This window comes from Carassius gibelio, chromosome B15 (assembly GCF_023724105.1).
Source record: "Carassius gibelio isolate Cgi1373 ecotype wild population from Czech Republic chromosome B15, carGib1.2-hapl.c, whole genome shotgun sequence".
Classification (NCBI taxonomy): Eukaryota; Metazoa; Chordata; class Actinopteri; order Cypriniformes; family Cyprinidae; genus Carassius; species Carassius gibelio.
This window is the reverse complement of record NC_068410.1, coordinates 9,866,591-9,881,314: the sequence shown is the minus strand read 5'-3', so window position 1 is coordinate 9,881,314 and position 14,724 is coordinate 9,866,591.

Sequence of the window (14,724 nt, the reverse complement as noted above, 5' to 3'; positions counted from 1 at the left end):
GAGTAAAGACGACTCTGTGGTTGTGGAAGGCTCATGGTGAATATGACGACAGAGAGCAGTCCTGGCCTCACATCTCCCTCTACAGCTGCTTTCAACCGGAAAGATGAGAGCTGAAGCCTGACTGAAGTGACAGCGCGTCTGGAAAAAAGCACTTCTGTGTGTCCTTGAGCAGCCGAGAGAGAAAAGTCCCTTGATGTCTGAGTAGGCAAAACTCACACACATATACACACACAATACAATGCTATGAGAGGTGTCTAAGTGTTGCTCTGATAGCCTTAAGTACGGTTACGCTATGACAGCTGACAACGTTGTCAAGAATATCCTTAAAACACTTCAGGAATAAAGCACCTAACACCAAGACTCTACAACAACAGCGGCTCATCTGCATTAAAGCATGTGCATTTCAAGGCTGCTTGCGTATTCCTGTGAACATCTCTGAAATCACTCCACTGCTTGCCAGGATCCTGAGAATACAATGCAGAGATCTGAGAGATTATGAGAGCGATCTTTGCAGCTGTTTTAGAATGAGAAATTGGGGCGGATACTGGCAATCACCCTGATGTTATAATTAACCCTTTCATGATTACAAAAATAGCTCCAGTGATTAGTTAACTCAATCTTGACTCAAAACAACACCTGTTACAATACATATAAATCAAACATGATTTAATTCCTCAAATTTCCATTCAGACGTGCTGCATGTGGATAGTCTGGCATACAAATTAATTTAATGTACCCTTAAAAACATGATTATATTTCCGTAATCTGGAACAGAAGATGCACATCCCACCTGATTGTAGTTGTTTTGTCTGTGTATGATCATTCATATTGGCAAAAAAAAAAAAAAGATAATAAAACAAGAGCTTTTGTTTACATATATTTATTATCATTTATTGATACCATTTTTTTTATTCTTCAATTGCCCAATTTTATGTATAAAAAAAACAGAATTTAATGTGTAATTTTAAGTAGTGTAGGCTATGTATTCGTTGCATATAAAATTAAATAGAAAGAGTTAATAATAAAATATAGTTTTAAATCATTCCTGTTTTATTAAAACATGTGACAAATTTGCATCATATTATGATGTGTGTAAGTTTCTTACCTTGAAATACTGTTTTTCAAAATCATTCTGATGATACACTGACTTCTGATAAGGCCAAAAGCTTCTGTGTCTTTTTGCGCACTCTCATGAAAAGGGCGGATTGCTTTACTGCAGCAACACTGAAATATTTACAACAGTGAATTTCACTCAGTGAAGTCGGAAAAAAACCTACAGTTGCTTTAATCCAAACGCACAGGAATTTTAGATGTAATTCAAACGAATAAATCTGAAATTTAGGTCTAAATACTTTTGATTGTCAAAATAAACTTGAACGTGCATTTATATAATTATAATATTTTCTGTAAGCAATTGTATGGCAGCTGCATATACCATCTTTAAGTGTCATTCTGTCATGTTTCCCCCTCAGCTTTTGTTATTTGCAGCGAGTGGAGATGTGCCATGAGAGATACTGCGCAGTAGAAGGCAGCGCAGATGTAATCATCAAACAAATCTCCTGCCTTCTGTTATTTCCTGCCTTCCTTTGATCATTTTTCTGCTAAATATGAATAGATTTTTTCACACAAGATTATGGTGAATGGAATATACAAGCTCTCTAACACACTAACACAGTACTGGTGCAGAAATGGTCTAAGCAAACATTTGAAAACACTAAGGGGTGAATTTGCTGGAAAAAAATGACATGCTAATCTCTTTTGCATGCAGTGCTTCAGTGTAAAAACACTTTTCTACACTATAAAAGTATTTATATTATTAAATACTACAAAGCTTATTGGAGTACACAAGAAAATAGCATTTCGGTCTTTCAAAATATTCAAGTTTAATTCAATGTCTTGCTGTTTGCTGTCTTTGTAATTGAGAAAATTACTAGCTTTTTTTCAGCGTTTTTTTTTTTTTTTTTTTTTTTACTGTTGGCTGTAATGACACCAGCAGCAGCAGAAAGTTTGTGTACATTTTAGTGAACATGGCAGCAATAATTCATCAAATAATGATCAAATGATGGGGTACAATGTTATGCAAAGGCAACCATGTACAGTACAACACAAATAAATTACGCTATTAGTGGACACATTTCAGATAGAAAACAAGGTCTAGAAAGTGTGATGCATGTTATAAAACAGTTCCACATAATTCTTCAGGCAAGGCAACAGTTCACCTAAAAGTGTAAATTTGTTGAAAATGTACTAACCCTCAGGTCATCCACTATGTAGATAATTTCTGTACTAGAAGAGATTTGGAGAAATTTTGCATTACATCACTTGCTCACCAATGAATCCTCTGCAGTGAATGGGTGCCGTCAGAATGTGAGTCCAAACAGCTGATGAAAATCATAATAACATATATGACTCCGGTCCATTAACTTCTTGGAAAGTTTGTGTTTGTAAAAAAACAAATTCATCAATAAGATGTTTTTAAACTTCAAACCATTATCCCCTTATTTATAATAATTGCTTTCTCCAGTGAAAAGGTTGTGCTTTCTGAATCAGGAGAGAAATATGTACAGATCAAGCACCGTTTACAGTTCAAAACACATCTGTCATTGGATTTTATTGTGAAAATAGGGGATGGAGAACTGAAGCAAGCATCATTATCGATTATGGACATTTTGGTCAGAACGAAAAGAATCAAGCTTAAAGATCAAGCCTTGTAATGATGGATTTGATTCTTAAAAGCATTCAGCATTCAGCTTTTTGCTTCACAAGTTGTTAATAGATGGACTGCAGTTGTTTGGATTACCTGTGGATTATTGTGATGTTTTTATCAGCTGTTTGTACTCTCATTCTGATGGCACCCATTCACTGCAGAGGATCTATTGGTGAGCAAGTGATGTAATGCTAAATATCTCCAAATCTGTTCCGATTAAGAAACAAACTCATTTGCGTGTTGAATAGCCTCAAGGTGAATATATTTTCAGCATTTATATTTTTTTATTTGGGGTGAACTAGTCCTTTAACTGTTTACTAAATTGTAAACATAGTTGTGTAACATGCAAAATGTAATTGCGTTATCTTCTTTTGTAGCAGGAATTTATCTAAAGCAGCGTGCACATCATGAATCAGTTAATTTCCCATAATCCCCAGGTGTCTAAGTACAGTAGGAGCTTGATGTGGCTCCAGAAACTACCACGGAGTGTGCCAGTGGCTCATGGTGCAGCGCGAGCGTGACATGACAAGAGCAATTTATCAAACTATTACTCATGTAATGTGCTCTTAACTGGAAGCGGCATGTGCATACATATCGTCATAAATGTCTGGAGAGCGAGGACACCGTGCCTGCCATCATCACTGGAGGAGCAAGAATAACTACCCTCATCACTGACGAATACAAGACATTTAGATTTATGAGTCTGACTGAAGCTCTCTCAGGAATAATGATGTCTCTGTGGAAACGAGTGGACTTATGCACGTGTGAACGCATTCATGCATTGCCATGTCTCACTGATGGCTGATGCCATCCTTGTTTGCATGTGAAATGAGAAAATGCAGGCCTGAGGACAAGATGTTGTTGTCCCTGATCATCTTGACATCCTGCTGTATCTGTAATAGTGTGATAAAATAAGTGTTATATGCCCACACTGATCTGATTATTAGGCTTTTTACAACAACAATACGGCCCCTGCTGTGCATCTGCTTTATTTATTGTAATGATGCGAGTCACAGTGGAAAGAAGTTTAGCTGATTTATTTCATCTGGGAAGAGCTGAGGTGATGTTTTCTCTATGATGGCATATATCCCTAATGTTATTTTCCTCCAGCTGTCCTACCGTTTCCAAACCAGGAAGCTCAAGACGGCTCCTCTCCTGTGCTGCATGAAGAACATCTGCCAGAACGTTCCCCAACCTCATACCTCATGCTAAATATATATGTTTAAAAAAATCATTATGAACAATAAACATAAGTTTAAAATTTAAAATAAAAAATGGGCAAAAGCATATTTGGAAATATTAGTAATTCAATTATTTATGTTTGCATATTTTCTGTTTCTGTTAAATGTTGGCCATATAAGATGCAAGTGCTTTTATAACTCTTAAAATCAAGTAATGTAATACATTTCTCAATAAATGTAAATGTAGGAAAAAGAGAGTACCAGTTTTCTTTCTTTTTCTTTTTGCAATCAACAAAAAAGAATAAACTTGTGTATATAAGGCCAGATTGTTTGCACGCACCAAATACATTTTGCTTTGGATAGCCAACTACACCAGATCCAAAACAAGTCAACTTTATTCTTCTTTGCGCTCCTTTTTTTATGCAGTGGAAAAGCCAATGATGGTCTGGATGAAATGCAAGCTAAAAGAGTTGGGTGTCAGCCATTCCACTGTGTTTTTCCACTTGTCTTTGTGAGTTAAAGCTCTCTGCTGGCTATCAAGAGAGTGGCCAGGCTGTTTGTCATCACTTTTTTGGCAAAACATCAGCCAATTTGCCAGTTCCACACTGCTCTGTCTCGGACAATCGGGTCATGTTGTCCCTTGGACCTCTGGGGAGGGCATTAATGAAAACTCAGGGGAGTGCCAGATTAAAGTGCAGCCATCCTCCATCGCCTCCACCGAAATGATTTATCGCCAACAACACTAACCCCCCAACTCCTACTGAACTAATAGCCTTTGCAGAATAAACCATGTCTCAAAGTAGATAAAAATGCTTGTGGTGTCAGATAGCACTTTCCTATCTGCCAGATTCTGTGCATGACAAATATATCACTGCTTCGACGAATAACAGCCCCATGCTAGCAATTGCTTCTTTGAAACGTTACACTCTTGTAACATCCTCTTATAACTAAAGATAAGTCTGGCCAGCTCTTGGAGTCTGGAAGTTCTGCAATTGATCCCTCACTAATTGACGCTTTTACTGACCAGTTTTACACTAGCCACGATTGCTATCCATAATTAAAATCCTTTAGTATTATTAAAGAAATAATTCACCCAAAAATGAACACTTGCTGAAATTTCTTCAGCATCAGGCAATTCAAAATGTAGATGAGGTTGTTTCGTTCTCAGAACAGATTTAGAGGAATTGAGCATTATATCACATTTTTACCAATGGATTCTCTGCAGCGAATGGGTGCCGTCAGAATGAGAGTTCAAACAGCTGGTAAAAACATCACAATAATACACACGATGCCAGTCCATCAATTAATGTCTTGTGAAGTGAAAGGCTGTGCCCATCATTAAGGCATTTTAACTTTAAACTATTTCCCCTAGATTGTATCACTCTGTTTGGAGTCCCATTCTGACGGCACCCATTTACTGCAGAAGATCTAGTGATACAAGCTTAATCATATGGAATACTTGCATGGTTTAAATGTAATTTTACAAAATAATAGTTGAAAAATATGGCAAAAGAGTGGATATACAGAACATTATTAAAAAATGAAAATATACTCTGCCAGCATTATCCAGTAATTTTTTATAGACATTTCCATTCACCCTTAAACACAAAAATTCAAAGTGTAATACAAAGTACAGGTAAAATGGCTGTGAAAAATTGATACAGAAAATTCCTTCATATAAACATACATTGGGCCTTATTTTTACAAACTTTTCTTAAACTGTGTTCATCCTTATTCCCAAATAAACATGTAGAACTTCAAGAAGTAAAATAAAGTCTCAGATTTGTTACCATTTCTTTGTTCTTCTTTTTTTTTTTTTTTTTTTACTCCAAACCGTTGCTAGGATACAATCACTGGCTAAGATTTTTCTTTTTACTTTAGTGCATATAACACAAAATGTGGGCTGTGTCAAAGTGATTCAAAAGGATTGCTTCAGGTCATATTAGGGGTCACAACAACTACACCATTCACTGTACAACAGTGCACTGACCTTAGAAATATTAGGAAGCTATTTCTTCACTCACACTTTCATATTATTGTTGTAATCACTTTCAAATGAGGGTTTTCTATTTTCAGTAGACTGTGGGAAGCATTTGCCTCGATTTGCCTCTGCAGTTTTAATCACATCATAATGTCACACTTAATTCAAGCCAGTGTGAGGATAAAATTAATTCAGCCTTACCACTTTATAAACAAATCTGACAGAATGTTCATAGAAATCTCAGTTCATTCTGAACATACTGTAAGGTTCATCTAAGCAAGCTAAAGTGGGTGGAGCTTAGCAAATAGTTGAACATTACAACCTGGCATTGCTCCATGCATGCGAGAACCTGTACATTGTGCCAATTTTTAGAATGGCAATACAATATGGTATTGAATTGCTCACTTTAGAGTCTGAATAAGTACCTTTGATGTTTGTGATAGAAAGCCTAGACAAAAAAATAAAAATAAAAAAATCGTATTTCTCTGCCATTATTTGGAAAAAATTGAGCTATTTCATCTAGAAAGGTTTGATTGAGTTTAATGGGACGTTATTGAGATGCTTTTGGACAATTTTCTCTCTTGCTCTCTCTAAATTGTGATGTGCTTTTTTTTATTTCATCCCATGTCTGGCTGGTCGATGGAGAAAAGAAGATGAATGTAAAGACTGTGCTGAAGAAAATTACCAACAGCGGCTGGTGTGTGTAGAGAAATTAATTGTGTTGCAGAGGCTATGTCTGTCACTAGGCCTATTGAGCTCTTAGCAGCTTGCCGATGATGTCATCCATTCATCGACAGGCGCTGTTAAAAGCCCTGGATTTGATGGAAATGCAGTCTCATTAATAACTAAATCCTTTGAAAAGATGAAATGCTGGCGAGACTGGCTTCTCAATCTTTTTAGCAAACAATAATCAAAATGTGCTTTTTTGCTCTCTGATGCATTTAGTTATTGTTATTGTTGCTTACGAATACAAAAATTAAAAAGGTTGCAATCTCTAATTCACTTCACAGTTAAGTATGAAAGGGTTAGTACACCCAAAAATGAAAATTAATCTGTGTTTTGATTGTAACTCCATTGGTGCTCGCGATACTTTTGGAAAAAAACACAGCACTAATCAACAATAAAGGTGTTCTTTACTCTTAGCCTCAGGACTGCCATTAACCAGAGGATGTATTCAGGAAATGACAAAGACAGACAGGGACAACCAAAAAGCCTGCCACACAAGCGGTTAAATTGTGGCTGATGAGATCTTGATGACCCCTTGCACAACAGCTTCCGACTTCACACAGATCTCACAAATTACACACTCCCTCTGATTGGTGTAAATGTTCCATCTTAAAAACGAGGCGTTGGCTTGCAGGAAAGTAAATGGCTGTAATCAAGCCTCAGTCCATCTATGCTGCTTGATGTATTCGATGAACATACACACCCACCTCTAAATACACCAATCATTCTGAATGAAAGCATTGGTCTCACTCTAAGTCTCTTGATTTTGCCGATTTTTCATCAGCAGTCACAGGCCTGCTGGTTTGTTTTAAAGATTTCCTTATAACTGCAGTATACAACGTATAGATATGAAATTACACTTTTTTAGGTTATTCTCAGTATGCTGTGGATCACATATCCTCATGTTGCTATAATTTGGGCCTGCAAAATAATTAATATTTAGCAGGTGGAATACACAGGCAGTTTCAGGCAATTCATCTGTCAATGGGGTGCGACGTCTCTTAAAATTTTTTGTGAGATATGAAATATGAGATATTCTCTTTTTTTCTGACAGGGGCAATTTACATCTTGTTTGGCAAGACTGTTATTTGTCCATCTTTATATCCAAAGTCATTTATCCATTAAACACAATACCAGTCAAAATGAAATGAAAATACTTTGATATTCATTCTGTGGCCAACTGCGACAATCCACATTTGAAGCTCAGTGCCATAAAAACAATAATATAGTTAGTATTGTGTTTCGTAAAAGAAAATGGTAATTACTGCAAATAAAAACCACTGAATAAATACATCAATTATTGATTTAATTACTGAAATAATTATATATATATATATATATATATATATATATATATATATATATATATATATATATATATATATATATATATATATATATATATATATATATATATATAGCAACAACTAAATGAAGACTGCAACAATATATTTATTTATTTCACAAGAAAATACTGTCTACATTAAAATTCCACTTCCACTCCAATGTGTTACTTGATGTTTCTTTGAAATTATTTGTTAAATTAACTAGCTATTTTTGAGTGAAAATAGTTTCTTTTTTCTGCATGTACACTGAAAAATAACTGAATTCTGGTTTGTTTTAAAACCATTTTCACTGGAAAAAATGTTTGCATAGAAGCACCAATAACACACTGAATTAAATTTCGAAGTAGTAAATATGAAATCATATCTGAAATGACATGAAAACTGAAATACCAAAGTTCTCTAAGGACCTTTTCACAATAATCAATAACTGATGTGTTTGTAATCCATAAGGTGTGATTTGAGAGGTATAAAAGTACAGACTGTTTCATTGACCATTTGACCTCTGAATGCTGTGATTCACCAATCAGAATTCTGTATTCAAGCCGTGTAATCAAAATAAAGCAGATTGTGGTTTAAGCCACTTCCGTGCTCTGCATCACAAACGTGCGAACTGATTGTGGTGGCAATGTCAGGTGAATGACATTTCGAGATTTGGGATAAAACTGCAACACTGCTGTTTTCCTCATAATACAACCTTACCATATATTTCTCCAGTTCCCAAGTGTATCCCTGATTCATGTTAGCTGCCATTTAAAATCAGTATTTCCTCTAGAGCCTGCAACCAAAATCGTGTACTGTTTTTTAGCTCATTCCAGAACTGATGTATTTCTGTGAGCATAAAAACGCTTGACTTTGATACGTATCTCTATTTTTTATCACTTGCAATGGAGGCACATCATAAACTGCAAAATTTTGTGAACTGCATCAATGAATAGCAGTTTGACACTTTAAACGCCCTTGGGATAAATAAAACACAAGAAAGGATCTTCTAAAACCAGTCTCCTACTAGATCCAGCTATTGAACATGATATCTTACCGGCAGCACTATATCAAAACCATCACATTTAAATGCTGTTTATTGCAGCAAACAGCCCTGCAACCACACAAGAGCTGCATACTCCCAAAATGAATGAGTCTGTTTACAGATTAATTAAAATTTAAGTGCCTGATCGATGGCTCTGATTGTGTGTTTGATAGGGATGGTCCCGGGGGCTGGCTGGAGCCTGGAGCCGCATGCACAAACCTCTTTGCCTCAGATATTAATTAATGCATGGATTTTCTGTCAGCCATGGCAACAGTATTATAGGAGCCCAATAATGCTTTTAAATACAGTATTTTACATCTCCATTGATTTCTGCACCTCAGGGCTTGACTTGTTCAGCAGAACAACAAACTTAAGAGTTGGGAAAGTTTTCACATTAGACAAGACTATTTAACAGGGGGTGGGGGGGGGATGCAGAGATGTCCCTGCATTGCAGTATCTTCTGAAGAAGAGAGAAAGCATTGATTCTGAACCATTTCAACATGTCTAAAAAAAATGGAATATCAATGTACTGTGGTGTATATATAGGGCTGGGGACCGGATAAATAAAATAAAATAAAATAATTAGTATATATTATTCTAAATATTGAACATTCTAGACAATAATAACAATAATAATAATGATAACAACAACAACAACAATAATACAATTCAAAATATTGAAAATCTAGACAGAAACAACAAAAATTCAGAAGAAGAAGAAGAAGAAGAAGAAGAAGAAGATGACAACGACTAAGGATAGGCCAAAAATGTATCTAAAATAAAATAAAATAAAAATACTTTGAATCATTAGTAATATTGAACATTCCACTCTATAAGTCTGTTTATTATGAATGATAATGTTTATAATAATAATAATAATTATTATTATTATTATTATTATTATTATTATTATTATTATTATTATTATTATTATTATTATTATTATTAACATTATTATTAATCAACATCATCATCAACCTGCAACATTCTACATTATTTTAGGTCCCTAATCAAATACTATTGTGATAAGTAACTGACTATGTTTCAGATCACATATAAAGTTAATTGGTAGAGGAATGAAAGAAATTCACTTTTAACTTAGAATTCAGTTTGGGTCCAATAATAATAATAATAATAAAAATCTCTATATATCCCTTTTTACTTCCCCATCTCATAACGCAAGGGGTCTAGGTAGAAGCAAGGTCCCACATCAGTGGAGAAGGCCAGCAGGGAAATAACACTGGCCCAGTCTGTGTTGGCAATATCTGCTCACTGCCATCCAAAGAGCAGTCACATTTCCCAATCCCCATCTGTTACACTGAAAGAGCCATTGGATGCAGGATACTGGCTGCATTGGCTGACAGTGCGGTCCCATTTCTTTCGATCAGCACATTACTCAGATAGCTCATCAGGGTGACAACTAACCTGCTCGCAGCCGCCAGGCACAACAAGCTGAGACAGTGATAAAGATGCACTTTCAAATTCCTGCAATGGTGGTCTGCGAGTAGAGGTCTTCGTTGTCATTTCACTGATGTTGATTTACAGACTGCTTGTGTGTCATACCTATTTTTAGCACTGGGGAAAATTCTGAAAGTTATGTCACGGACGCAGAAGGAAGGGTTGATGAATATGTTCTGACTTGTATCTTCTCTGTGTGCCACTGTGTTTTATCACAAGCAATGCATCTGGACGGGAAAGCCTGAAATGTCAATGAGCTTTCGGGTCATTCTGTCTTTCCTGTTTGATAAAGATATTTTAAAAGCAAACATTCTATATGACAAATAATGGGACACAATATTATTAAACTGGTTTGTGCCAAATCTAACCAAGTGTTTATATTATAAGTATTATCTATATATAATATCTTTTGGGACGTAATTATGTCTTCAGAAAGCTGACAATCTTACAAATAATACATTTAATAAATAACAAGAAATTGCAAGCCTTGCTGAAGGTTATTAATGTAAATGTTCACTTTATTATTAAATTGTTTACTATACAAATGCATGGATCATTTAAGATTGTCCCCTTCTAACAAAGATAATATAACCTTTGTTAGAGAAAGAATAAAATAAATAAAATTAAATATAATAATTTTTATTTGATTAAATTAAATGATTATGTTGCTGTATTTAGGAAAAGAAAATGTTTAATACAAATGAAAGATATATATTTAGATTTAGAAGATATATATTTCTGTATTTAGAAAAAAATCTATTTAACACATGAAATTAAATAAAATATCATACAAATGTTTTTTTTTAATTAAGTAAAATAATTATGTTTCTGCATTTAAAAAATAAAATTAGCATTTAGAATTTATAAAATAATACTGTATTTCTGTTGCTGTATTTACAACTTCAAATAAAATAAAATAATAATTATATTTATGTTGCTGTTTTTATACATGTATTTAAGGAAAAGAAGTGGCACCTGTTTTTTAGAATTTTTTTGAACTTTTATAATGCAGAAAGCATATAGTATCTTACCAGATTGTTTTGCATGGAAGAGCTACAAGGCTTCTGCACAACATCTAGATCTACATAAAGGATGGCCACCCAGTGACCTCCATCTGATTACATCCATCCAGGCATTTCTTAATCTGCCTCTGATATTTGGGTTGAAATTCACTATAAAATAAAAAAAATATAAAAAGGACATACTTTTTACAGCGTAAGAGGTCATCAACCTTTATAAGCCTGACTATTTTCCAACTCCAGTTTGGAGAGCCTGCATCAACGAGCAGCTGCCTAAATGGCATTTCATTACAGCTGTTTGCGAAAAAATATGTCAGGCAGGACATACGATGGGGGCGAGTGCTATCCGAGAGCAGAAATAACCTCTGTCTCTTTCCTGATGGATAAGTAGATAGGAAGGCAAGGTAGTGGCGGTGCATGTCGCAAAAGACATTAATGTAATGGAATAAGTTGAGGGCCCTCTGTCAAACTCAGTGCTCTTCGCCGCTTCCTTTCCTGCTGGTTGTCTGTTGATTCATGTCACATGAATTGCCTCTCCGCAGCCTGCCCTCTCTAACTCAATGTAAAAGCCTTGAGCTCAGTGCATAATTCATTAGCAATGTGATTAGCTTCAAGTGCTACACTGATCGGTTGAACTGAGCTGGAGCTAGAAAAGAGCAAGGCAAGGAGACTTTCAAATAGCTCAAAGCTTACACATTAAACATGTGCTTCTAAATCCTAGCCACATAATTAACTAACGCAAGTATTTCAGTATTTTGTTTCATGTCGCCTGAAACGCTAACATTATGGGACGGGTGTTATTATACTAGTGCTGCTCTGTTTTGATAGAGGCCATAAACTATAATCGCTCTTGAGTATCAGCCTTATTAACCTCTTCTCAGATGGATTGGTATACAAGTCATCAATTTGCTCCTAGAAAACTTGCTTTAAGTTCGCCATCCGTCTTTGTCAGGAACAATCGCCAACTTCATCACTCAAGCCAGGGAGGCAAGCGAGCGGGATTGGCATGGTGGTTCTTGTGACTTTCTTACTCCCTGCTGCCACATTCGGCCTTCTTCCCATGCTCTGTCAGAGGGGTTCTTCCGGGAGGTTGTCAAGGGCAAGGACAGAAATGATGCCCCAGTGGTAACATTTCCAGTGGGCTTTGCCAACTCGATTATGCACGATATCTGCAAGCGGTCAGGCCTCAGCAGGGTGTCATGAGTGGACTATCCAGGACCTCCCTAATCTGTTAGAAGCAGATGAATATGTGTGGTCAGAGAGAGGTCAGGCTTCAGCACATAGCAAAAATCTGTTCAAAAGAGGGTACTTTGGAAGAGACGAGCATGCTCAGAACCGGGACGTGCACTTGAAAATGTCTCTTAAACTGAAATTCAGATCTTAAATTTGAAATCTGATTAGTTTGCAGAAGTTATACAGAACGAGAAGTATAACAAAAAAAGATAGCTAGATAGCTAATAGAACCATAAACTGATAGATAGAACAACATATATAATGACAGAAATAACAATGTAGAGAATGATAGATGAAATGATAGAACGATAGATAGACAGACAGACATAATGAACAGACAGATTAGATAGATTTCAAATTCAAACTCATAAATTGAAAGGGTGCCAATTCTTCATTTCTCCCTGTAAGAAGGAAGACACACAAGAAGGAAGATAAATGCCTCTGTCATCTTATTTGTTTATTTATTTTTGCGCTCACAGACTATTGTTATTACAATCTCTGATCGAAAGCTTCAGTTCACACCTTATTGAGTTTTGTGCAGTCTTTGCAATTTCCTGCAAAGTTGCCAGTTCTTTCCATTTCACCCTCTATGAGCACGAGCAGGAGTCTGTCGGGAGCTGTCCATAGTGCTGAAACCTGAGCTTTGCCAAACTAAACTGAACACTTTCCACTCTGTTCAACTGCTTTTGTTTCCCCCACTAAACTTCTGGAGTGACTGCTTCTATGTTGTCACCAAGTCTTCAGGGAAGTTATGCAATACTCCTAACCTCACCTTTAATCCACAGCGCAACAGTAAAGAAATAAAACTCAGAGCTGCACTAAGGGCCAATCAGGCTGACTCTTGAGGTTTTTAAGCTCGGGGAGCAAATGAGCCAAATCGATCAGGAATGCCGTCTCCTTTGGTAATGAGGAGACACAGGCCTCCCTGTGGAGAGAAGAACCTGGACTGCACACAGGCTGGAAGGCAGCCTATTCACAATGAGATCCCTAGAGAAAAGATGGTGGCCCAAACAGCCACAAAGGGTTCTACCAGAGACCAATTACGGACATTGCAGTGTCAGGTAGAAAGTGGGTGAGCTGAAAAGGTTGCATCTTTAGACCTACAGTAACAAGTCAGTGGATTTTGGGGTTTATTATCGTACGACCAATGAAGTATTTGGTGTAGCTTTCGACCACTTAATATATCACAATTAAAATAACTAGTTTTTTTTCGTTTGGTTTGGTCCTGTTTTTAGTTATGTGGCAGAGTATTAAAGCCCATGGAATAACAATAATAATAATAATAATAATAAGGTAATTGTCACAATTCAGACTTTGCAGATATCGCAAGTTTGTAACATTATAAACTTATAAACAATATATAAACAATATAAATTCTGACTTTTTTCTTGGAATTCAAAGATTACATCACACATTTGTAAGTTTAAATCTCATTTTTTGACTTTTTATCTCACAGTTCAGACTTCTCACAACAGAGCTTTTCTTTGCAGTTATTAATTTGAGTTTACAGCTCGCAATTTGGACTGAAGTTTTCTGAGTTTTCATCTCATGGTTAGCATGAAAAAAAGACAAAAACTATTAGATATAAACTCCACAGTGAGAATTCAAGAATCTGAATTGTGAGATATAAAGTTGCTTTCACCTTTTTTTATTCCGTGGCAAAAAGAAGCTTCCATAATTGTCACAAAGACTTAAGCTTAAGAAGGTTCCACTCGCTCTGCTCCACACCGGCAGAGAAATCAGCAGGCGATGACGGCTTTCATTTTTACACCCTCGCTATCTGACAGGCCTGAGGGCACTATGTTTTAATAACAAATCAATATCTGGAAGAAACTCCATCCTAACAGCAGCCAGAGCTGACAAACTACCAACAAAACCCAGTTTTCCTTTCAAACATTAATGTAACCTAACATGTAGCATAGGAAGAGGCAGCTGAGAATACAATCTGAAAGAATGGGTGCAGCAAAACAATGTTATTCCATGAAATGTGAATGGGAGATGTAATGATGTAGATAGCAGGAAATTATTTCTATGCATGGGAAGCTTTCC